This window comes from Chiloscyllium plagiosum, unplaced genomic scaffold (assembly GCF_037043375.1).
Source record: "Chiloscyllium plagiosum isolate Xiang-an unplaced genomic scaffold, Cpla_swu_hap1 HiC_scaffold_47, whole genome shotgun sequence".
NCBI lineage: Eukaryota > Metazoa > Chordata > Chondrichthyes > Orectolobiformes > Hemiscylliidae > Chiloscyllium > Chiloscyllium plagiosum.
In genome coordinates this window covers 35,863,039-35,886,713 of record NW_028270185.1, presented here as the reverse complement: position 1 = coordinate 35,886,713, position 23,675 = coordinate 35,863,039, and the positions used below count along the sequence as shown (strand labels likewise).

The 23,675-nt window shown below is 41.2% G+C and overlaps 1 long non-coding RNA gene and 1 pseudogene across 2 annotated transcripts; one reads left to right on the top strand and one right to left on the bottom strand.

Moving 5' to 3' along the window:
• Window positions 1-392: 392 nt before the first annotated feature.
• Window positions 393-23,293, bottom strand: LOC148136083 (NACHT, LRR and PYD domains-containing protein 3-like; annotated as a pseudogene). Its single transcript, XR_015754665.1, has 9 exons — window positions 23,076-23,293; window positions 22,670-22,754; window positions 21,568-21,737; window positions 16,270-16,441; window positions 16,105-16,170; window positions 12,224-13,970; window positions 6,888-6,974; window positions 5,240-5,407; window positions 393-480 (listed from the first exon to the last, which is right to left on the bottom strand). The product of XR_015754665.1 is annotated as an NACHT, LRR and PYD domains-containing protein 3-like (transcript).
• LOC148136084 (uncharacterized) lies at window positions 9,922-16,041 on the top strand. Its single transcript, XR_015754666.1, has 3 exons — window positions 9,922-10,151; window positions 10,600-10,686; window positions 15,318-16,041. It is a non-coding gene; the product is annotated as an uncharacterized LOC148136084 (long non-coding RNA).
• Window positions 23,294-23,675: the final 382 nt, after the last annotated feature.

Genomic DNA, 23,675 nt, shown 5'->3' with positions numbered 1-23,675 from the left:
ATTTAAGAAACATTTAGACAGGTGTATGGATGCGTTAGATATGGGGGTACATGGACCAAACACAGGCAAAAGGGATTAGTTTAACGGTGAAAACTGGAAAGCATAGGCTCGCTGGCCGAAAGGCCTGTTTCTATGATGGCGATCTCTCGGACTCGTTTATAAAAGTTTCATCTCCCTGTGCTCGACGGTGAATATCACCCACACACCGACATTCACCAGCTGCTACTGAAAGTTTCTATTGAATACTCCACATCGTTCCCATTCTATTTCGGAATTCCAGGAATTGTTTTATTTGAGCCAATGTAATATCTCACCTCACTTGGTGGAGGTGAGAGATTTATACCTCTCAGTAATATCAAGTCCAAATAGTTGGCAATTTCTTGATCCTTTGATCACACAAATACTCGGATACCAGCCCTGCATTCTCTCAGTGATCGGAGCTGCTTCTTTCCATCTAAACTGAACTGATTCCTCCATAATCTAAGAAAGAAATTAATGATTAATAACCAACCAATTAATAAAGTTAAAATAACAGAATCATTCATAATTTTCCAATTGAAACACACATTTTGAAATCAAACTGTGAGCAGCTACACAGTAACAAATGGGTGTAAGTGGTGGGGGAAAGAGAATCTATGAGCTGCTGCACACACAGACAGTGCTGTAAGAAACTAAGGTGTTGATATTTGGGGAATGATGTAAATTGAGGATGTAGTTGGAGGGGGAAATTTCATTGTACTTGTAATGCAGTGACCTACAGTACAAATGCCAGCAACTGGCTGAATTTTATCTCAAATAATTAAACCATCTGGAATTGAAAGTTAGTTTCATAGTCACCATTTTCATAGAATCTAATCAGTGATTGCTGTAAATACACATCTGCTTCACTCATGTCCATCACCAAAGGGAATCTGGGAATCTTACCTGGTCTGGCCCAGCGGTATTTTCAGAAGACATTAAATACTGATATACAATGTGTGGTTAAAGATGTATGTTTGAGATATGAATATGAAATGAAAATGGGATGGATATGTGGTTTCAACTTTGGCACTGAAGCTTACAACACACGTAATTAACATGGTAATGACTCCTTCCTAACGACTGGTATCAAGACAGATATGGGCAAGGATTTTTATTTTGCTGATTTTACATCATTTCACACTGAAATGTTGATTGCACTTTGAACACCATCTCAAAGAAGTGCTTCAAATGGCAAGGACGGAGAATAGATTCCGACTGGGGAGCATCAGATTCTCAGTAGCAACACAAGGGACCAAATTCGTTAATTCGTGAGGACACTGTCAACCAGACTAGACCTGAAACTCGCATAAAGGGAACCAATAAGAGATAACAACTTGTTTCAACTTAATGAGATGGGAATCGCGGAGGCCATGGGGCTCAGCAGGAGAAAGAGCATCCACCAGAGGGTGGTAGTGAGAAGTGACTGAGGAAAATTCTGGGAGTTGAATCACTAGAACAGGGAAGGAGATTGCTGAATATTCAGTGTCAAAGAACAGCTGGATTAACTCCTGGAAAGGGAGGGTGAACAGCAGTGTGTGTGATTCAGATGGGAACTAACAATCAATAACTTTAAGGCAGAGCAAAGAGTGTCTTTCAGCAAGGTGATGGTCCTCCAGGAGCAGTTGATGTTTGTCTCGTTGTGCATCCCGGGGAACAGACTCTATAGCACAGAGTCTTGTGTCGTGGAACTGCTCAGGACGAACCTTGACAAAGGCCACTGCATCTTTCTCCACACTTCCTTTGCAAAGACAAATTCCAGAAGAAGATGTGTGACAGTCTCTCTCCCCCCCACAACCCCTTAGAGAGTAGCATGCTGAGGCAAAGAGAGTCTAGGTTCGAGAGAGGCAGAGAGAGAGAGAGAGAGAGAGAGACAGACAGACAGACAGACAGAGAGACAGAAAAAGAGAAAAACAAAAGAGAGAAGAGGATTCAACGACAGAAGCAGGGCTGTCTAGTTGCCTACATGCAGTGCCTTGGTGAGACCATACCTGAAGTCATGTGTATAGTTTTTGTCCCTTATCTAAGGAAGGACATTCATGCATAGAAGGAATACAACAAAGGTTTTCAAGACTGACTCGTGGGATAGCAGGACTGATGAATGAAGAGAGACTGGATCAGTTAGGACTATTTTCACTGTAGGTTAGAATAATATGGGGCACCTTTTAGAAACCTACCAAAATTCTAACAGGAAAGGTCAGGGTAAACACAGGAAGGATGTTCCCAAGGTCCAGAACCAAGGGTCAATGTCTAAGGATCTGGGGTAGGCTATTTCGAGCTGAGCGGAGGATAAATTTCTTCACGCAGGTTGAGGTGAGTCTGTGAAATTCCCTGTCAGAGAGAGTGCTTGTTGGCTAAAACACTGAATGGTTGGAAAGAAAAAGTTAAATATTGTTCTCAAAAAGAACAGAAATTTCTGGTGAAACTCAGCAGGTTTACAGAGAGAGAAAAACAGAGTCAGCTAAGAAGAAGGATCACTGGACTCGAAACATTAACTTTACTTTCTCTTCACAGATGCTGTCAGACCCGTTGAGTTTCTTCAGCAATTTTGGCTTTTGTTTCAGGTTTCTACTATCTGTATTTCTTTGCTTTAGTCCGTCATGTTGTGGCTGTGCAGGCCATTGCTTTGGCCACTTTTGAAATGCTGCATGCAGCTCTGGGCTTCTTGCTATAGGAAGGATGTTGTGAAAGTTGAAATGGTTCAGAAAGGATTTACAAGGATGTTGTTGGGGTTGGAGGGTTTGATCTAGAGGGAGAGGCTGAATAGGCTGGGGCTGTTACCCTTGAAGCGTGGGAGGCTGAGGGGTGACCTTATTGAGGTTTATAAAACAATGAGGGGCATGGGTAGGGCAAATAGACAAGATGTTTTCCCCAGGGTTGGGGGAGACCAAAACTAGGGGCATAGGGTTAAGTTGAGGGGGCAAGATTTAAAAGGGTCCTAAGGGGCAACTTTTTCACACAGAGGGATGGTATGAGATTGGAGTGAGCTGCCAGAGGAAGTGGTGGAGGCTGGTACAATTACAGCATATAAAAGGCATCTGGATGGGTTTATGAATTTTTAAAAGAATTTGTGCAATGAAAGGGGAATGGTCACTTCTGCCAGCTCAGCTTTTCTCTGGTTTGATTTGGTTTTTGGACGTCTGGCTATTCACTGAAAGCAGGCAGGTAGTGTTTTGAGGCTGCTGATCCAAGAAACAGTTACGTGAAGCAGGTTCGTGCTGATCCTCTCTGTCTGACATCTCTCTCCAGTAAGACCCTGTGTTTGATGCTACCTTTTGCGCCACGAGGTGTTTATGGGGATTGTTGCAAGTATAGGGAACAACAGGTAAAGTCTGTTTGGTTTTTGGATAGGTGAGGTTATTTAGTGGGTGGCACAGTGGTTAGCACTGCTGCCTCACAGCGCCTGAAACCCGGGTTCAATTCCGGCCTCAGGCGACTGACTGTGTGGAGTTTGCACATTTTCCCCTTGTCTGCGTGGGTTTCCTCTGGGTGCTCCCACAATCCAAAAGATGTGCAGGTCAGGTGAATTGGCCATGCTAAATTGCCCGTAGTGTTAGGTAAGGGGGTAAATGTAGGGGTATGGGTGGGATGCGCTTCGGCGGGTCGGTGTGGACTTGTTGGGCCGAAGGGCCTGTTTCCACACTGTAATCTAATCTGTAATCTAATCTAATTCTGCATTCGGTTCTCTTTTGCTTCTATTTCATTGACTAATCTTGTAAATAAATTTGATTTTGTTTAAAATGAAGTGGTTTGACCAATGGCACCTCTCCTGGAATATCCACTTCACACCTTCTTAAAACAACGAGCAATGTTAGGGTCTGGGCTACTTTCTTGAAATGTTTTGAGGGGGTCTGGTCTGGTCCATAACAAGTCAGAGACATGTACAGCACAGAAACAGATCCTTCAGTCCAACTCATCCATGCTGACCAGATATCCGAACCTAATCCAAAAATCATTCAACACCAGGTTATAGTCCAACAGGTTTAATTGGAAGCACTAGCTTTCGGAGCACTGCTCCTTCATCAGGTGTTGTCCGGAACAGTGCTCCGAAACCTAGTGCTCCCAATTAAACCTGTTGGACTACAACATAGCGTTGAGTGATTTTTAACTCTGTATACCCCAGTCCAACACTGGCAGCTCCACATCCTAACCTAATCTAGTTCCATTTGCCAGCGCTTGTCTCATTTCCTTCCTATTCTTGTGCCCACCCAGATGCCTTTTAAACATCATAATTGTACCAGCCTCCACCATTTCTCTGGCAGCTCATTCCATACACGCACCACCCTCTGCATGAAGAGGTTGCCCCTGAGGTCCCTTTTCAATGTTTCCCCTCTCACCCTAAACCTACGCCCTCTAGTTCTGGACTCCACCATCCTAGAGAAAGAACTTGTCTATTTACCCTAACCATGGGACTCATTATTTTATAAACCTCTATAAGGTCACCCCTCAACCTCCGACGCTCCAGAGAAAACAGAGTTTATTCAGCCTCTCCGTACAGCTCAAAGCCTCCAACACTGACAACTTTGTAAATCTTTTCTGAACCCTTCCAAGTTTCACAACATCCTCCCTCTAGGAGAGAGAGCAGAATTGCACAGAATATTCCAAAAGTGGCCTAACCAATGTCATGTACAGCTTCAAAATGACCTCCCAACTCCTATACTCAGTCCTCTGACTAATAAAGGAAAGCATACCAAATGCCTTCTTCACTATCCTATCTACCTGTGACTCCACTTGCAAGGAACTATGAACCTGCACTTCAAGGTCTCTTTGTTCAGCACAGTCCCCAGGACCTTCCCATTAAGTGTATAAGTCATGCCCTGATTTGCCTTTCCAAAATGTAGCACCTCACATTTATCTAAATTAAACTCCATCTGAACTAGATTAATTTGGGGTATCTGTTCGACTTGGACAGTTAGACAAAAGAGCCTGTTTCTGTGCTGAACATCTCTATAACGCCAGGCAGATAAAGTTCTTAAGGGTTAAAGGGGTCAAAGATATCAGGGAGAAAACAGGAACAGGGTTCAAGTTGGATAATCATCCATGGTATATATAATGATAGATCACGGTCTATGGGCTGAATGGCCTGCTGCTGCTCTGATTTTCTATGTTCTGGTGAATTAATATGTTAAGCACCCCTGAAGAATTTGCTGTGGACATGACTTAAGGAAATTATTGTTTACAATACAATGGAAATGTTTAATGTTTTAACATATGCACTCACTGAATCAGCTCCAAATTCTTGCAGTTGATGATGAAGTTTCTCATTTTCGGAATGCAATCATCTGTGAATTTATTTCCATCCAGGTATAGCATTGACAATGATTCGCTCTGACTAAATGCCATCCTCAGGTCTTCAATGCAAGCAAATGTCAGATTGTTATCCTGCAAACTAAAGATTGATAATTACAAATCAGTTTTCAATACAGCTCGAAAAGATAAAAGAAATTCCACTGAGAAGGAAAAACAATAATTGGATCAGCATAACAAAGTGAGAAAGCTTTTGAGCCATCAGCCTCCTTTTCATTTTATTTGACTCAGTAATGACGAACTAATAATCAATTAACTTTAATGCTTTTAGTCTTTAACACTATTATTCCTTATTTGAAAGACATTATTCTTAATTTTGAAAAGAATATGCGTACCTACAACCTCACAGAACCAAACAGGGTACAGTGCAGGAGGAGGTGATTCGAGGCTCCGAATGAGCAATTCACTTCCTGCCACTCTGTATCCCGTATCCCTGTGCACAGGACCTTTCCAGACCAAAGTTTAATTCCTTTTTGAACACTTCAGTTGAACCGGCCTCTGCCATGATGTCAGTCAGGCACAACATTCCAACCTTAACCAGTCACTGTGCAGAAAAGATTATCTCACATTGTTCTTGCTTCTTTTGGCAATTTCTTGAATTTTTGTGCTGATATTCTTGATCATTTCATGGCAGTGAACAGTTTATTGTTACCGACTCTTTCCGCTGTCATTATCATTTTTAATACTTCATTCAAATTACATCACAGCTTCCTTTCCTTAATGGAGATGGATCCAATGTTTGCAATCTATCTTCAGACCTTATGTTCAGGATCCATGAAATCCTTTTAATGAGACATTTCTTCCTTTCTCCGATGCCCTGCATCTCTCCTCAAGCATTGTAACAACGTGGGATGTAAATACATCAGCTTAGGCCAAATTGTATTAATTGAACAAAAAAATTAACTTTTTTACTTTCGTCTCTGAATCTTAACAACTCTTTTTGTTGAGAATCTGAAAATTGTGCTTCTCTAGTTGGAAGAAGTGTGGTTTGAACTGGCTCCTGAATGAATGGCTTAACTGTACCTTTAAAATAATGCTCTTTCCTTGATCTTTTTGTTAACAATCCTGTTCCATCATTCAGCATTTTAAACATCTCCATTGGTTACCATGTGACCATAATTTCCACAAAAAGATTCTGATTCAATTTCTCCCTAATATCTTCCTGTTGAAATTTGATTGCAGTCTAATATATACTTGTTGTGCAGAACAGAACAGAATACTCCAGGTGCAGTCTAGCAAGATCGAAGAATGTGGTGCTGGAAAAGCATAGCCGGTCAGGCAGCATCCGAGGAGCAGGAAAATCGACATTTCGAACATAAACCCTTCATCAGGAGTCCTAATGAAGGGTTTATGTTCAAAGCATCGCTTCTCCCACTCTTCAGATGCTGCCTGACTGGCTGTGCTTTTCCAGCACCACACTCTTGACTCTGATCTCCAGCATCTGCAGTCCTCACCTTCCCCTATATATTCAACAGTGGTCATGCCAAAGATACAGCAAATTCCCGACTTGCCACAAATCATTGCACATAAAATTTGGGGTTAATGTTGGGAAGAATACCTACTCCAATCGCTTTGTTTTGCATTCCGAATGCGCCAATGATGCAGACAAAATGTTGACTCCTGTATCTCCAATGTTATTGTCATTCAGCCTAACAGCCAAGAAAAAAAACAGTCAAGGAATGGGAAATCTCTCCGATTAACATAACATAAACTTCACCTTACAGAAACTCCATCCAATTGTTTCTCATTGACACACTGAGGCATGGGCAGATAGAACAGTGTTGTGCAGTATTAGAAAACAGATTGAAATCTTGCATAACTATTCTCACTGAATTAGTTGGTGACCAGTGAACACATATTTCAAACAATAGATTAATTGTTTGGTGAAAAATGAGAGGTGTACAGTTCTTATCATATATTTTACTCAGTAAATTGCTGTTACTCATTCACTGACTGAAAGGCTATTGACAGTACAACCCAGCACAACTCTGAAAAGAGGAATTTGATATATACCTGAAGGAGAAAACATGTGATAGCTTTGAGGGAAGAGGAGGGGAATAGGATGAAGTGTGTAGGCCATTTAAGGAGCCAGTGCAGACATAATTGGCCAAATGGCCTTATTATTCACTACCCATTTTATGACCTGGAAATAGAATATATAATTTAACCCAAAACTGGACACATGGGATTCTGGGAGAGCTTGCCAATTGGATACAAAATTGGCTTATCAGCAGGAGACAATGCGGAGGGTTGTTTTTCAGACTTGGAGGCCTGTCACCACTGATGTTCCACGGGGATCGTTCTGGCTTGTGTTTTGTTTGTCACTTATAGAAATGATTTGGATGAAAATACAGAAGGCATGGTTAGTAAGTTTGCAAATGATATCAAAATTGGTGGCAAGAAGAAGATTTTCTAAGGGATTTTGACAAAATGGGTCAATGGGTTGAGAAATGGCAGATGGAGTTCAATCTAGATAAATGCATTTTGATACAACAAACTTGGGGAGAGGTTAATCAGTTAATGGGAGGGCTTTGGGCAGTGTTGTACAACAGAAGGAGCTAAGGATTCAGGTACATAATTCTTTGAAGTTTGCATTGGTGAGGCCTCTTCTGGAATACTGTGTCCAGTTATAGTCACTTAGGTAAAAGAAGAATATTGTTAAGGTGGAGGAGGTTCAGAAAAGGTTTACCGGGAAGCTTTGATCTGGAAAGTTTGAGTTATAAGGAGAGGCTGGATAGACTGGGATTTTTTCCCACTGGAGCATAAGAGCTTGAGAGGTGACCTCAGAGGGTTATAAAATCATCAGTGGTATAAAAAGGCTTAATGGTAGGTGTCTTTTCCCGAGGATGGGGGATTTCAAGACTAGGGGCACATTTTTAAGGTGAGAGGACACAGAGTTAAAAAAGTCACAAGAAGAAATTATTTTAAACTCAGAGGGTAGTTCCGGAGGAAGTGGTTGATATGGGTGCAATTAGTGGCAGATGGAGTTCAATTCAGATAAATGCGAGTTGCTGCATTTTGGGAAAGCAAGTCTTAGCAGGACTTATACACTTAATGGTAAGGTCCTAGAGAATGTTGCTGAACAAAGAGACCTTGGAGTGCAGGTTCATAGCTCCTTGAAAATGGAGTCACAGGTAGATAGGATAGAAAGAAGGCGGTTGGTATGCTTTCCTTTATTGGTCAGAGTATTGAGTACAGGAGTTGGGAGAGTCATGTTGCAGCTGTACCAGACATTGGTTCGGCCACTGTTGGAATAGTGTGTGCAATTCTGGTCTCCTTCCTATTGGAAAGATGTTGTGAAACTTGAAAGGGTTCAGAAAAGATTTACAAAGATGTTGGCAGGGCTGGAGGATTTGAGCTATATGGAGAAGCTGAACAGGCTGGGGCTGTTTTCCCTGGAGCATCGGAGGCTGTGGGGTGACCTTATAGAGGTTTACAAAATTATGAGGGGCATGGATAGGATAAATAGACAAAGTCTTTTCCCTGGGGTTGAGTAGTCCAGAACTAGAGGGCATAGGTTTAGGGTGAGAGGGGAAAGATATAAAAGAGACCTAAGGGGCAACTTTTTCACACAGAAGGTGGTATGTGTATGGAATGAGCTGCCAGAGGATGTTGTGGAGGCTGGTACAATTGCAACATTTAAGAGGCATTTGGATGGGTATATGAATAGGAAGGGTTTGGAGGGATATGGGCTGGGTGCTGGCAGGTGGGACTAGGTTGGGTTGGGATATCTGGTTGGCGTGGACAGGTTGGACCGAAGGGTCTGTTTCCATGCTGTACATCTCTATGACTCTAAAAGATATTTCGATAAATACATGAGAAGGAAAGGTTCGGAGGGATATGGGCCTGGAGCAGGCAGGTGGGACTAGTTTAGTTGGGATTACGTTCAGTATGGACTGGTTGGACCAAAGGGTCTGTTTCCATGTTATTTGACTCTATGACAAGTTGAACGCAAGACAAAAAATTGATTGTCTTATATTCAATTTTTAAAACATTTGTGCAATTATATTCCATTGAACTCATCCATATGTAATCCAGCAAAGAGTAAAAGCAATGGTTAATTGTGAGGCATTATTGCCCAGCTTGGATAACACAACAAAGAAAAAGACTTATAGACATCAATCAATCAATAAATTCCTGCTTCTCTGATGCATTTAACAATTCACAAGCCATGTTTTCAGTTTCAAGCAGAATGGATAATAGTTCATCCCAACAGTCATGTAAAATATGTGGTGATGAGCTGCCCAATCTCCCTGCTGCTGAGGTGAATGATGAATTTTGTATGACCACAAAGGGCAGATCATGCCTCCTGTAAATCACAGACTGTTGAACCTCTATTTCAAACCCACCCTGACCCTCACCCGTAACAGTTTCAGATACATGAATGGCAGCCTTGCTGTGTTAGCAACGTATTCTGCATTGAACTAGGTACAGCATTCACTTACTATTTATCTAGTGAATGGTTGGGTCAAATACAATATCAGATTAGCTTTGGTTTGTAAAAACAAACTACAAAGGATGATATTCATCTCTGCAATGGCACACAATTGGTGACAGCGGTTGGTTCAACAGTTTGATTTGCCACCTGATCTCCATTGCTATTCTCTGTCAGTGAACTGTGTTCAGTCACACACCAGGTCTGTTCATTTAATTGAGGGCCTCTTAGGATTAGTGTTCAAACCTTCGCCAACTTTTCGTTTAATTTATTATTTTATCAATTTTGATTTGTAGCTGTGAACTGCAATGAGCTGGAGATGATCTTTGGATTGTGAACAGCAACTTGTGTTTCAACAAAACAAACAAACAAGCTGCTGTTTGTTCGCGAGGTGGGGCCTCACAGTTAATGGCAGGTTAGCTCTTGATCAGTAGGATCCTGTAGATGTTTCAGCACAGTGGGAGAGCAGCACATTGAACCAGATAAGAAATGTTTGGGAATTGATCAGGCCAGTACCTGGGAATTGTGTACAAGCCTGGGATAGAACATAAAATCGAAAGAACTGTGGATACTGGACATAAGAAACAAAAACAAAAATTGAGGGAAAAGCGCAGCAGGTCTGGCAGCATCTGTGGATAGATATATTTCGGTCCAATGAGCTTTCCTCAGAACAGCAATTTCCATTTGTTTCTGGGAGAGAACGAGATGGTCAAACATAGGCCATAGATCACGGTTTAAGTTGGTTTTTGGGACTGTGCTTTTGAGAGAATGAACTTAGCTATTGACGTTACAGCATGAAGATTTAAATGCTCCCTGCCTAACCTTCCACTTTATTTCAGAATTTCAGTCCTCAGAGTGAATTCAAAGGTGGCACAGATCGATATCTTCAGAAAATTAACAAAGAAACCATCAAATGTACATTGAGAGTAAGATATGAAAACCACTTAATCTGGGCAGTTTTATTACTTTGTTTTAATTATCCCTTCACTGTGTTTATTTGTCTGTCTGTCTGTCTTTTGTGTGAATTGCCCTGAAAACAAGGTTATTGGTTTCAAACTTTGTTGTTTAATTTTGCTCTGCTAAAGTTCCTATATTGGTAATAAATTGCTTTTTTTTTAGTTGTTTCAGTTATTAACCAACCGTTTCATTATCAACAGAGTCTGTGATTGGTTATAAAGTCTGGTTAGGAATTGTTGAGGTTAAAATCTTTGAAGGTTTTAATTTTACTCTGTTGTGAACACAGAGGTACGATGATTTGGCTCGGTTCTTTGTTTCCTTGTCATAGCACTAGTTAAAGACTCTGCCAGACTCCTTGTGGCTTTGAATGTCTCACAGTGTAAGACCAACCAAGTTAGCCTGGTGCTTTTTTTTTTGTTATAGTTAGAGCACTCAGTATCAAGGTCAATGCGGTAGTAGCGTTAAAAATAAATAAAAAGCATTGAAAACTCCTTGATTCTCAGAAAAAAAAACGAATAGTAATTGTGATTCAGCTACAATAGTAACAAGTGGCTCAACAGTTAGCACAGTTTCCTCACAGCACCAGGGATCTGGGTTTGATTCCACCCCTGGGTGACTGTTTGTGTGGAGTTTGCACATTCGCCCAGTGTCTGCGGGGTTGCCTCTGGGTACTCCGGTTTCCTCCCACAGTCAACTATGTTCAGGTTAGATGGACTGATCGTGCTAAATTGCCCATAGTTTCCAGGGATGTGCAGACTAGATGGGTTATAGAGTCATAGAGATGTACAACAAGGAAACAGACTCTTTGGTCCAACTCGTCCATGCCGACCAGATATCCTTATAAATCTAATCAAATTTGCCAGCATTTGGCCCATATCCCTCTAAATGATTCCTATTCATATACCCATCCAGATGCCTTTTAAATGTTGTAATTGCACCAGCCTCTACCACTTCCTCAGGCAGCTCATTCCATACCCACACCATCCTTTGTGTGAAGAAGTTGCCCCTTAAGTACCTTTTAAATCTTTCCCCTCTCACTCCCAGATCCCAAGGAAAAGACCTTGCCTATTTACCCTAAACATGTTCCTCATGACTTTATAAACTCTCTATATAAGGTCACCCTCAGCCTTCAATGCTCCAGGGAAAACAGTCCCAGTCCATTCAGCCTCTCCCTATAGGTCAAACGCTCCAACCCTGGCAATATCCTTCTAAATCTTTTCTGTAGCCTTTCATGTCCCTTGGGAAATGCAGGGATTGTTGAGGTTAAAATCTTTGAAGGTTTTAATTTTACTCTGTTGTGAACACAGAGGTACGATGCAGGGATAGGGGAGGGGTCTGGATGGGATGCACTTCAGAGGGTTGATGCAGACTAGATGGTCCAAATGACTGTTTTCTGCTCTGTAGAGATTCTATGATCCTATGAAATTCATATCAGGTGGAATTTATAAGAGAAAATCAATGGGTCATTGCTGACATGTTATCTAATTTCACCCGGATCAAACATACCTTAGAACTTTGCACTTGTGGATTGCAGGGGCCAATCGTTTGATCCCCTCCTCCTGAATATAACATTTCTCCAAATTCAACTCCATCACTGATTCACAAAGTTGTACAACATGAGACATTACAAAACAGTCCATTGGGTTTAATCTCAGTGCATTCTTTGGATTGGAGTCCCCAAAGTTCAAACGCTCCACAGATCCAATGGTCTTCTGAACTAAAGCTCTATTCTGAGACTCCGACAAATAATGGAATGTGTTCAGCAGTTACCTCTTTCCAGTGACTCTGTCCATGTGTTTGATTTCTGCCTGAACATTGGCCTGCAGCCAGTCTATCACCTGACTGGTCGTGTGATGAGACAGCGGACCCAGGAATGGTTCCAGATTTCGAGATGAAGTGGGTGTTGAAAGACCAACTAAAAATCGAATAAAAATCTCAAACCGACCATCATCCTTCATAAAAGCACAGTGAAGCATTTCCACCACGTTCTGATGCTTTGGACTCAAATACTGAGCCAGGGCGGCCAAGAATTCCTGGATGGTAAGGTGAAGAAATGTGTACACAATGTTTTTAGCTGTGTCATCCCTTTCCAAGATCTCCATCATGAATCCTGAAATGAATTTGCTGGACTCCAGCTGATGCTGAATGAAGTGATTCTCATTAAAAACAATTCTCCTTTTTGAAACTCCCTGGTAAGCCAACTCCCCGAGTCGCTGTAAAACCATCCGCTGGTCCTCAACATCTCGCTTGTGGTTGTCCAAGAGATTGGAAAGGTAGATGGAGAAAAGTTGAGTGATGGTTTTGGGAAGTGGTTGCTTGCACTTCAGCTGTGTAAAGAGCGGGCCTAAGGTTGAGCAAATGATCCAGCAATATGAAGGGTTGTAGCACATGGTGTACAGGATCTCATTCTCCTCGACGTGTTTGAAGACATTGGTAGCGAGTTGCTCACTGCCAAAAAACTTTCTGAAAAACTCTTTTCTTTCATCAGCAAGAAAGCCCAGGATCTCAGCCCAAAGGTTGACATTGGCCTTTTCCAATGAGTCAAGGGCAGTCGGCCGGCTGGTAACCAGCACAGAACAACCTCTGAGCAGCTGTTGCTGTACCAGGGAGTACACCATTTCAAAAACTTCACATCTGCAGTCAGGCGCAACACAGTGATTCGCAGAGACATCACCAGCCACACGGCCAGTGAAATCAATCTGGTGTTTGTACTCATCTAATCCATCAAAAACCAAGAGAAGATATTCAGGTTTCATCCAGATATCTTCAATTATCTTTTCTAAATAAGGGTACTGATCCAATACCATTTCAGTCAGAGAAACGGCTCTGTTGATGGCATTAAGATTTCAAAATGTGAAATGTAGAACAAATTGGAACTGAGGATAGATGTTTCCTGCTACCCATTCATGGACCATCCTCTGCACCATTGTTGTCTTACCAATGCCAGCCACTCCACTAACCACCGTGGTGCCAGACAGGCTGGAGTGGCCAAAACTGCTCCTGAATAATTGATCAATCCAGATTTTTTCAAGTTCGCTGGTGACGTACTTCCGCTGCCATTCTTCATGTTCCCTGCCTCTGGAAAGGAGCTCATGTTCCACTAGTCTCCGTTCACGCAGAGTGGAAATAATGATAAGCTCTGTATATCGATCAGTGAGGGAAATGGTCGTTATTTTGCTGTCTCCTTTGATGGTGTGTTTGACCACATGCTCGGTTTGGTGGAGGAGGTGTTGCTTGTGTTGATCTTGTATACCTTTCATGACAATGATCAAAATTATGTTGGCATTGTTCTTATTTGTTAATTAACTACATTAAAACAATTAACGAGAAGCAAGGAGGAGTTTGAGTTGGGTAACAATACAAAATATGTGAGTCGAATCCAAATTTTACTACGCTGTGCTAGAAATTAATCTTATCGAATAAATATTGAATTAAATTAAATATAAATCAGGGAGAATCGGATGGATTATAGTAGATTTTACATTATAACAGACAAGCCCCTCCACTCTATCGTCATCTCCATTTGAGGAGAATTTAACATTGGAACATGTGAGAAGCCAAATATTATCACATTGTTCACTTATTATTACTTACTGTATTCATTTTTGTTTTGTCTGTTGTCCCCAGTGGAGATAGTATCAGAGTGTTTATAAGATTGATGTCTGCTTCAATCTCAGACAATTTATACCTAATATAAACGTATGGCCCACTGGCTGAATAGGGACTGTGTATAATACTCACTTTTTCAATGCTTAATGTTGGGAACAGGATGACAAACCAGTGATACAATTAAATGTGCTATGTGAACCATAATTATAAAATAACACTGTCAATGTATAAGGATCACATTGGGATCTTCCACCAATTTTATCAATTCATTGTCCATTTCAGTGCGAAAACTGAAGCCTCTCATTGTACAGTCTAAGATTGTATGTGAATGGACTCCCGATCTATTCTGAATCTTCATGTGAATCTATCTATACCCAGCTTGACCCCATATTTGATTTCATGTTTTAACAAGTCCGAGACATAGACGAAGCAAATCTTATCTCGATATGAGCCTAAATATGTTTCCAAGTCAACTAATTGCCTGGCCTGACAATTGAGTACAGTCTTTGACACAGCCACTCTACGTCAGTAAGATTTCAGTCCAAAGATGTGCAGGTCAGGTGAATTGGCCATGCTAAATTGCCCGTAGTGTTAGGTAAAAGGGGTAAATGTAGGGGTATGGGTGGGTTGCGCTTCGGCGGGGCAGTGTGGACTTGTTGGGCCGAAGGGCCTGTTACCACACTGTAAGTAATCTAATCTAATCTAATCTAATTTCAGCAAATATGGGCTCTTCACAAATCCAATGTTTCAGCACTGTGTGTAGAAATGTGTTTCTGGGATATGTGACTTATTGAAAAACAATTCCTTATCTAGTCCTGGTTGATCAATTAGGTCAAGCTAATATCATTGTAGCCCTATTTGTGCCTTCATTCAATGCCCAAACAACATCTGATACATGTTGAACTCTAGTACATATGCAGTCGGTAGAAATGACACTTGGATGTTTAAAGATTCTGTTTCTATACGTGACCCATATCCTCACCTTCTTTAGGTCAATGTGCGTTTCAAGTCATTGCCCAGGGTGGAGCCGACATATGAATCAAGACCTTCTTCAACCAATACATACATATCAGTTCAGTCTATCCACACTATGGGACCACACTCTAACTTCTGTATTCATCAGATCTGACTTCATCAGTAACTAGTCTGGAACCAATTGTGATCCTATAAATGACATCATCTTTACTCAGTCTGTCATGTATTTGATTTAAGCTTTAACTGGGTCTGGAGCTCTATGTGACTCCAGCCCAATACAGACTTTGTAGACTCCGAGACTCTGGCGATATTGAGGTTTACATTTGCATAAAGGCACCCGACGGCCTTGTATTGACAGTAAAAGCAAGACTTCTTTTCAGACCCTGATGTGACTGAAGGGAAAAGAAATAATGGCCTGACAAAGTTCCAGGGAAGATTTTGAAACCAACTGACTTGCAAAACTGAATGTGACTTTGTGGTTCAGCATCTAAAACTGAAAGGTTGGGCTCAGTCTGCTCCAGAGCAGCTGGGAAAATCAAAATGAGGATTCAGCAATTTCCAACAAAGCTCAATATCACACATGTGGCATATAATTTGTGGCAGATGGAACACTGTCCATGCCCAAGTTCCAGTTCATTTGCTTTGTGTTGTAACTTGGATTGCATTTTATAGAAACAGTTCATGGTAATAATTTGGAGGGTTTGTTTCCTTTCAGTGATGAAATGTGAGACACAAATAAAATGTTAGAACTTAATTAATGCGGTACGTTTTTATGATTAACGATTACTTTTATTTTGACTTACCTTTGAGGTGATCTGATAGCTCTCCTTCCATCTCTCCAATGTGTGCATTATAAAGCAAGTCAAAACCTGGGAAAGATGTTTCATTTCATTAGTAGTGTGTGGCAGCCTCATCCATTAAAGAGGCAACCATGTTTGATTGCTAGAAATACTTGGACTGTACAATACCTCTGCTCTGAATTTCTTTCAGAATGAGTTTCAGTTTTGGCTTTGATTCTTGCATTTTCACCAATGTTTCCCAAAATATTCGTTCTCTGCAGCCATTGGTTTTGGTCACTGTGTTCAGAAGATGTTTTGTTGCTTCCTTTCTCTGTTGATGCTCTGAAAGATTACGGATATACTGGAATATAAAGAGAAGAACAGGTAAAATAGAAAGGGAAATGGGAAAAGGGAAACAATAGATGAAGGAACGGAATGGAAATGAATTGATGGAGGAAATGAGGGAAAAAGAAAGATGGGAAAGAAACAAACAAAGGAAGAACAATGGAATAAACCAGAAAGAAACAAGAAAAAGAAGAAATAGAAAGGAAAACAATGAAAGAGAGAAAATGATAAACAGCAGTGTCGTAATTGTGAAAAGCTGTTACATTAATGATATTCGATTGGTGAAGAATATTCATCTCAGCACACTGATGAGACCTTGCCTCCACTTGTGAAGAAGAACTATGAGGGAGACATTAGTAGTAGGCAAAAACAAGGGCTGCAGATGCTGGAAACCAGATTCTAGATTAGAGTGGTGCTGGAAAAGCACAGCAGTTCAGGCAGCATCCGAGAAGCAGGAAAATCGATGTTTGGGCAAAAGCCCTTCATCAGGAATAGAGGAATCTATTGGATATGACATGAAACTTGCAGTTAACAAGTCATGTGATAAACAAAACTGGACTCTACAATATTGGAAGTGGAAGTTTTGGGGTTTGGGTTTGAATCCATAACTGAGCTGTTAATGTGTTGCTGGAACAGCGCAGCAGGTCAGGCAGCATCCAGGGAACAACAGAATCGACGTTTCGGGCATAAGCCCTTCTTCAGGAATCCATAACAGGAATCCTGTTTGAATCCATAACACTTGAACTATGATGCGAACATGAGATCCATGTTGTCACTTTAACAGTTTGTTGTGCATTGCCTTTGACGCTAGAACCACAACACCTTCAATGAATTCCTACATTAAAAGTGGACTAGTTTCACTGCTATATCCAAAGAAACAAAAAGGAAATCCAAAACAATAGATTAGAAATTTTGTAGGAAACATTGAAAAGTTTGTAATTGCCAGGATTTTATTGCAGTAAGAATTGAAAGGATATCAACGGTCATTATGGTATTTGGGGCAATTTGAGTAACTAGTTCTGATAACATCATGAAACTCCAATAATTGAAGTCATAAATATTCTTCAGCTCACCAACAGACACAATATTAACATCACTGCAACTGCATGAAGTGTTGCCTTTTCAATGTGTGTGCTTACAAAGAACAAAGAGAATTTACAGTCCAGGAACTGGCCCTTCAGCCCTCCAAGCCTAAGCCGATCCAAATGTACTGTCTAAACCTGTCGCCCAATTCCTAGCATCTGTATCCCTCTGCTCCCCACCTACTCATGCATCTGTCTCGATGCATCTTAAATAAATCTACTGTGCCTGCCTCTACCACCTCTGCTGGCAACGTGCTCCAGACACCCACCACCCTCTGTGTGAAGTACTTGCCACGTGTATCCCCCTTAACCCTTCCACCTCTCACCTTGAAAGCGTGACCTCTTGTTATTGAATCCTTCACCCTGGGTAAAAGCTTATCTCTATCCACCCTGTCTATATCCTTTATGATTTTGTAAACCTCAATCAGGCCCCCCCTCAATCTCCTTTTTTCTAATGAAAATAAACCTAACCTACTCAATCTCCCTTCATAGCTAGCACCTTTCAGACCAGACAACACCCTCGTAAACTTTCTCTGCAACCTCTCCAAAGTGTCCACATCCTTTTGATAATGTGGCAACCAGAACTGTACACAGTATTCTAAATGTGGCTGAACCAACGTCTTGTACAATTTTAACATGACTTGCCAGCTCTTATATTCAATACCCCGTCCAATGAAGGCAAGCATACTGTATGTCTTCTTGACCACTCTATCCACCTGTGCAGCAACCTTCAGGATACAAAGGACCTGCACTCCCAGATCTCTCTGCTCATTAACTTTTCCCAAGGCTCTTCCATTCATTGTATAATTCACTCTTGAATTCGTCTCACCTAAATGCATCACCTCACATTCGTCTGGATTGAAAACCATCTGCCACTTTTCCGCCCAACTCTCCAGTCTATCTATACCCTCCTGTATTCTCTGACAGTCCCTTATGCTTTCTGCTACTCCACCAATCTTCGTGTCATCTGCAAACTTGCTGATCATACCAACAGTGCCCTCTTCCAGATCATTTATGTATATCACAAACAACAGTGGCCCCAACACTGACCCCTGTGGACCACCACTGTCACCTTTCTCCATTTCGAGAAACTCCCTTCAACTACTACTCTCTGTTTCCTGTTGCTCAACCAGTTCTTTATCCACCTAGCTAGAACACCCTGCACACCATGTGACTTCACTTTCTCCATAAGTCTACAATGGGGAACCTTATCAACTGCCTTACTAAAGTCCACGCATACGACATCAACAGCCCTTCCTTCATCTATCAACTTGGTCACTTCCTCGAAGAACTCTAATAAGTTGGTAAGGCACGATCTCCCCCGCACAAAACCATGTTGTCTATCACTGATAAGCCCATTATTTTCCAAATATAAATAGATCCTAACCCTCAGTACCTTCTCCAGCAACTTTCCCACCACCGACGCCAGGCTCACTGGTCTGTAGTTACCCACAATATCCCTACTACCCTTCTTGTAAAGGGGGACAACATGAGCAACCTTCCAGTCTGGCACCTCACCTGTATTGAAGGATGCTACAAAGATATTTGTCAGGCCCCAGCTACTTCCTCTCTCGCCTCCCTCAGCAACCTGGGATAGATCCCATCTGGTCCTGGGGATTTGTCCACCTTAATAACCTCTAGCCTACCCAACACATCCTCCCTACTTGTGTCAGAGTGATCCACTCCACCAAGGATATGCAGGTCCTGGGCCTCCTCCACCACCAAATCCGAACCACCTGATATCTAGAGGAAGAATGTCTCATCTTCTGCCTTGGGACCCCCCAACCACCCAGAATCAATATGGGTTTCACCATTTTCCTCATTTCCCCTGCCCCCACCTTCTCCTAGATCCAACCTTCCAACTCAGCACTGCCCTCTTGAACTGTCCTACCTGTCCATTTACCTCCCACCAATCTGCTCCACCCTCCTCTCCAACCTATCACCTTCACCTTTATCTACCTATTGCATTCCCAGCTACCTTCTCCCCCCCCCCCCCCCCCCCAGCCCAACCCTATCTCTCAGTCCCCTTCGGCCACCCTCCCATTCCTGATGAAGAGCTTGTGCCCGAAACGTCGACTCTCCTGCTCCTCGGATGCTGCCTGACCTGCTGTGCTTTTCCAGCACCAGAGATTCTGATCTCCAGCATCTGCAGTCTCACTTTCTCATACTTAAAATTAAATTGGGCGATTTTTCTTTTTCAATTTCTTTCTGGTTAGTGCAGACATGCTGCACTGAATTGCTTTATTCTGTATCTTTATATTCCTATCGTACCAAACCCACAACCCTGATATTCAATCTACAAACAATCTGGACTTGGAAATATTCTACCTTTCATTCACTGCAGCTGTTTAATAATCCTGGATCCCAATCCTATCGAGAATTCAGCTATATCACATCAAATCGAGTGCAATGCTTCATGAAAGTATGTCGTTCCCAACTTGGCAAGAACAATTAATGATGCAATGCAAATGCTCACCGAGCCACTGGGGAGGAAACTTAATGAAATGATAAATTTGCATGTTATTATACTTCACTTCGATGTCATAATCATTATCTGACTTAGCTTGATGGTTCATGTTTCTAAGGAAGCCTTTCTTCCACCAAGGAATAATTTGTTTTTGGAATCATTAAATGTTTCCTTCACAGCTCTGGTCTTAATTTGTAAACATTTTCCTGAAGGTTTTTTTTTTACTGTGGAATAGCAGGCATGATATACTTTTATAAATGTATGTCATTTGTCCAAACATGAAAGGCTCTTCCCTTCAATATGAATTGATAAATTTTCAAGCTGTGGTCATTCTTGGTGACAGGCATATTCACTATGGCAAAACTCTTTACTGTATTCATTACATGTAACTTGTTTTTGTTTTGTTTAAAAATATTTTGTAGTTGTAAGAAACCATTTTGAATGAACTCTGCGTGTTAATTTCCAGTCACATTTACCAGTTTGTTTTGTACGTTTTACAATGTGACACATGAGCACGTGGAAAATCTATATTATGATTTGACTAGAGACCAATTACCTTCACCTAAAAAGTAGACACAGTGAGTTCAAGGAACTTAGTCAGTGAAAAAAGCTGAATAATTCTCCAGCAACAAACAGCAACAGATTTTACTTAATTATATTTATGACAGTGGGCCAGAATTTATGCACCGTTTATATTCAACATCCAGAATTAACAAGAGGGAAATATGGGAACAGACTTTGATAGAGCACACTATGGAGCATATTGATTAGCAAAAGTAATTAGAACAGTGTCCAGAGATTTCTCAGCTAAACTCACTGGACATGAATAACATGGAACACTACCAAGCCAAGAAAACTTCACAAGGGGTTGTAATTCCTCACTTTCAATGATCTGGACAGGACACTTCTTCAAGAGTCCCTCAACATTACCTGCCTCAGTGACATGAGTGGCACCTTACTGGTACTTGAACTTGAATTTCATAAGGTGACCTGTTTAAAACTTGACAACATATTTCTTATTTTTTTTAGATTCCCTACAGTGTGGAAACAGGCCCTTCGAAGAGTAACCTACCCAGACCCATTTCCCTCTGACTAACGCACTTAACCTATGGGCAATTTAACATGCTCTCTGCTACGATCTTGTTGCTTGCAGAGCACACACAAGCTATTCTTCTCAGTGAAATATTCATCGTGGCATTTCTTCCATCTCACTAAAACTGATCTGGTATCCTGACATTCTCTGACATGTGGTTTTCATCATCACATGATTTCATCCACTAACCACTAAGCCATGGGGTCCCACCTCACTAATTTCTATTTTGCTCTCAGTTCATTATCGGTCCTTCAAGTAAACAACTTTTCATTATTTATTTTTCTTTGAAAAAAATATTGTTTCAGTATTTTCTATTTTCTGGTGCATTTTTATTTTTGTACCCCTGATCCTTACTTTTATTGTTTTTCATCTCATTAATGAGATGCACAACCTTGTTACTTTTCCTTAAATTTCCAAAGGTTCCTTCAATTACATGCCCACTTCAATCATTTTACTGATTTAATAATAGAATAATGGAAAAATTCTATCATATAACTTACAGCGTAATTTCCATTGCTCAATGAACCAGTTGCTGTTAATGTCAGGGCAATGCTCTCCACCAAGTCTAATATTGCATCCTCCAATCTCTCACAGTAGAATCGGGTAATCAGGTTTAACTCCCTGTCGCTGTAACTATTCAGCAATTGACTAATTCCTTTTCCATCATCGTCTGTCCGAAGAAAGTGAACAAAACATGCAATTAAAAAATCGAATGTAAAAAGTTAAAGAAATATCACACCTTCTATTTTCAACCATTGATACAAAATATTAATTTGCAATAAATAATTGTGCGATTTTACTTGCAGACTCTTCCTCTCTCTATGTAGCAATTTCACAAAGATTAATGGTCTCTTTCTCCTACATGACAGAGTCAAAAACCTAAATTGTTTCAGTTCTCATTAGTTATTTCTAATCACTCTGCCCATAGATATTACACATTTAGGGTAGCAGGCTGAACTTGAACACACTTAAGAATTCTAACCCTGCACCATTGCTGTGTTTTATTAACATATGTTTCTTCCCAGAGGTGTTATCACATAAAAATGAGTTATTTCCCACTGTAACTTTTTTTGTTTTTTTGTATAACGAGCAGCCACTACTAGTAAAAACTCATGTGTAACCTATTGATGATTTACAAGCGCAGCCTTTTTTGGGCAATGCAATACCAAATATAAACATGGCAGGGGACGTAGTAGGAAGAGAGGGAAGGGATAAAATTGAAATGGAGTTGGACGGGAAATAAAGCACTGTATGCCTCTGTGGTGTTCCATCCCTCTAAAGGCATTGAGATGGACATTCTGCGCCCCATCTCCAAGGACACCCGGGCTTGAATGGAACCACAGAAGGACAGATAGTTACCTCCCTCCACAGCCACACTGCTAAGACCTGTTTACAACCAGCCTGACCATCCTGAAGAAGGGCCTGTGCCCGAAACGTCGAATCTCCTGTTCCCTGGATGCTGCCTGACCTGCTGTGCTGTTCCAGCAATAAAGTTTCAACAGTTACTTCTCAGCCTTTCCTAAAATTGTAACATTCTATCCTGGAGTGTCTGATACTCATCAGGGAGTATTGCCAGTAACACAGCTAATCTTTGAACTTTACCTTTTCCATTTCTTCCTTTCATTGAAGTACATTGTATTTGTCCCACATTTACTCCGTCCGTCATAATTTTGCATTTGTTCACCAGCTAAACAAAAGAATATGTACCGTTGTTAGACTGATCAAAATGCTGGCGGAATTTTGTTGCTGCTGCTATTCAACAAATGTAAGCAAACTACATTCTAATAACAGCAAAATGATCGTGTTGATATCAAAATGCAATGACACTAAAAATATTTAACTGTATTGATTAAGATGAAGAGTCATCTAGACTCGGAACGTTAGATTGTTCTCCCTCTGTGAATGCTATCTGACCCGCTGTGATCGCCAGCATTTGTTGTTTTCAGTTCCGATTCCAGCATCTGCAGTCATTTGTTCCCGCACCTTGATTAAGATCTCAGTGTGTTACCTTCTGGTTATATGATTGTCGTAGAGATCGACAGCACAGAAGAAGGTGATTCCGATTTATCCCCTTTTTCACACCTCTCTCAGTGACAGGTTGAGCAGATTAATATTTAACCGACACTATCAACACCCAGCACAGTCAATGCTTCCTGTGACCCGGCATGAAACGGTCTCACTCAGTGGGAGCTTCCACATCAATCCCGAAGGAGCGGGCTCGGGTTTGAGGACACACTTTGAGAGGCTGAAGCAGCGGAAGGAGCTTCCGGGGCCAGACCTGGAGGGGAGTGACGTCACAATGCCAGAGTAACTTTTGGACAGAAAGGCTGCTGATTGGTCAGTAACGGTCAGATGACTCACTCTGTTCTTACCTGAATCCTCCATTCACCTTTCCCTCCCCATCAGGTTTAAGGGCAATGGGAGTCAGGCTGGTGGGGGAGCAGTACAGTCCTGGGATTTAGAGTGGGATCTAGATTGCTATTTCTAGAATTAATTGCATATTTAATGTTCTTTAATGAGATTCTAACTCTAGGGCCGTCTAGTTTGCTGGAAGTTAATTTTAATAGACATTAATTTTCAATGAAATAGTTGTGAGAAGATTAAAATG